Here is a 3357-nt window from a genome sequence, read left to right on the forward strand (position 1 = left end):
CCATCTGTAGGAACTCAAATTAGCATATCTTGTTGGAATAGTGAAGGTAGTGAATCCCGGTTTAAGTCAAATGTATTGCATTGGTGCCCAATGAACATGACCCAGAACAAGCATCATGATTCCACTACTTATAAGGCCACTCCTATAGACTCTATGTGCCATTAGCACCATACGTGCTATAGTTCCTGAGTATTATCATTATCATCAAAAATGTAATTTGGTAATGGATATAAATCAAATGAATTAGGATCAGTTCCACTCTCCGGATCAGAGTTCACCCTCTCCATTCACCAATCAATCCGTCAGTTTTAAAAATCATTCCATTTCCAAATCATAATCAAAACCCAATGAATTATCCATCCCAAATTTAGATTGACATTGTTCAGTGATTAAAACCCTCAATTTGGCATACACCAACATTGGCAGAATGTGCATTTATATTAACATACAGTATAATGAACCTATAGTTCTAGTATTAATATTCTTATCGTGCATATAATTACAGATCAGTATCTTAATGCATTCTTAATCTCATTTACTATACATGTAGCAGTGTGTAGACCTCTACAATCAACCTGATACCCCAAATAAAAAATGTGACAAATCTAAATCAATTATGGGCACAGTTAACCCCCACCCCCTTCAGGCACTGATTCTCCTCATATTTCAAAATGGATGGCCCATGATAATGTCTCACCTGGGCTGCCACCACCTTTACCACCCATTATGTCTTGTCCATTTGTCAACCAGCATACCAGCAACATGAAAGAAGTTTGGAACAGATCTCCCTTCATGCTCACTCTACGTCGACTCCTGTCACACTCCTGAGAGAAAAGACAGGAGAGAAAAAACAGTTGATAGTTTCGGTCGGATGCTGTACACCGGTTGGTGGCTCAGGTCTCTCGGTAGAAGTGGTGCGGACAGGGCCGTATTGAACGCCTTTGTCGCACTTCTTCAGCCGGTTAGAGGTGGTTTTGAGGTTCACCCCGTCCTTGGCCGAATTATCCCCGCCCATGCATCAAGACACCATCTGACATCACTTTTCATGATAACCAAGAGAGAGAGAGAGAGAGGACAGATCAGAACAACAGTTTAGTTGAGTTCATTTCTGATTCAGGAAATCCAGACAAGCATTGACTATATGACAAATGATTACTTTTAGCAATTATTCTTAATACAAATCTCTAAACACATGTCAAAGAGAATAACAACACATTCTGCTGAAACAAATTTTTTCAGATTGGCTTATACTCCCCATCACACTGTCAACTTCATCGCAGAGCCACAGGATCAGGACGTTAGATCTCTAACCCATCGTAAGAAATCCCAACAATCCAGCAGACCCAATCTAGTGAGATTTGTATCGAAACAAAACAGAACATACAGCACAACAATACACCTCTACATATCACTCAATACACTCCTACATATCACTCAAGGTGTGTAAACTTCAATCCTAAACCTCAGAGGACTGGTAAATTCCCCCATTTTGACACGACTTGTTAAAAAAACGAATTGAATAAGAATCACTACCATTAATAATTCCATAAAGAAAAACATTGTACCCATACGATCATAGGAAAATAGTCTTAATACAGCCTACCCTAAGTCAAAGGCAACGCCCTCTCCCTCTTCCCATTGGTCCAAATCACAAATATGGCTATGAACTACATCATAATGATCAGTATTACAAATTACCTTCAAATCATCATCTGAATGGCTTTCCATTGAGGGCGATCAAACCACAGTGGAAAGTCAGGACAGAGGTCATACAAACCCTCCAATGAAGTGTGTCTTACTATATTTGAATAATTAATGAAAAAGTCAAACATTTCATACATTTCGTATCCCAGGTTTACAATGAGTTTCCAGTACATTTATATTCAAAATAATTTAATTTAATTAAAAAAGACTACAGAAAATTGTGTGTGCCCTTTTAAGATACCTCGGCACTAACCCATATTCATAACCAGTAAATTGTGTGTGGTAAACCATATGGCAAAAACAAACAAAAATTGCCAGGCCTTATTTAATTGGGTAGATTTATACTTATAAAACTGCCCAATTTCAATAACTGCTCTCCTAAGACCATAACCTCAGGAAACATTTCAAAAAGAGAAAGAAAATGACTACCCCCCCCCCCCCATTCTCCTGGAAAAGAAAGTGTCAATTTCTCAGCGTACCTATAACCCCTTTCCGTAACCAAATCATTGCAACCTGTTGCATTCATTTTGTAATAATATAAACCTGTTGTTTAACAAATCTAGAACCTTCAAAAAGTTGCAACAGTCAAAACTAACAGCAATCCACTTTAATGACTGGACACTGTTCGGAAACAGATTATCGTTTGAAATGAAATTACCTTCCTTCTCAAATTCACTGGTGTTAAACTATAGAATTGAGTAATGATAACAAAAATGCTGCCAAAGCATATCTCCCATACAACTTAGTCATATCTCTACACCAAACTAACCCACTGTGTCCCTTACAGCCTGATATAGCCCAGCGAGCACCACACGCTTTCACCAGCGGACTAAAACAGGGCATTCGTAGTCTATAACATATTTCCATTCAAATGATTAGAAGGCGCTGTTTTCATTTCAGTCTACCCAAACAATACGACTCTATATTTTGAATACCAACCTCTGCTTCACACTTATTAAACATCTAGTATTTTAAGATGAACCTGTAATGCGTCAAATGTATAAAATACATCAGCCAATTCTCAAGCATATATTCAATACATATCCATAGTTGAATTTCAATCAGAATCCCAGATTTGAGTCAATACCGTAGACCCAATGCTATTGAAATAACAAAGTGAATCCCGCAAATAACCCAATTACAATGGTTTGTCGTCTTAACATCTGGCACATAACGACACAATTTCCAGAAAATAGCCTTAAAGTTCCTCCATGTGTTTCTCCGCAGAGATTTTCACATGCGCAAAGGGAATAGATTAGCAGTCAACAAGTTAAATCGACCTCCATTGATGTAAAGCGAGATCATGCATGCGCCTTTTAATAAAAGGTGATTATGTTTTCTCATGCAACATATTTCAATTACTTCAATTACAATTACTACATCACATTAGCTCCGCAATGATCATTTGTTTGATGAAAAATGTGTCTTTATACGACGTTATAAGTATGAACATAATCTTGTAATTTCTCCACGATAAGCCATTGGAGTTTAATATAAAAAATGTTTGTGTTGACTCAAGAATGTAGTATAATGTTTTGGTTCCACTTAGGTAAGGGAAACTCAGTCCCTGAAATGACACAAAAATAACCAAGTCAGTCAGCACAGAGTATATTTTGTAGTTCATTTAAACAAAATGTTCATACACTCACAATG

The sequence above is a fragment of the Oncorhynchus nerka genome, linkage group LG18, assembly GCF_034236695.1.
Source record: "Oncorhynchus nerka isolate Pitt River linkage group LG18, Oner_Uvic_2.0, whole genome shotgun sequence".
Lineage (NCBI taxonomy): Eukaryota > Metazoa > Chordata > Actinopteri > Salmoniformes > Salmonidae > Oncorhynchus > Oncorhynchus nerka.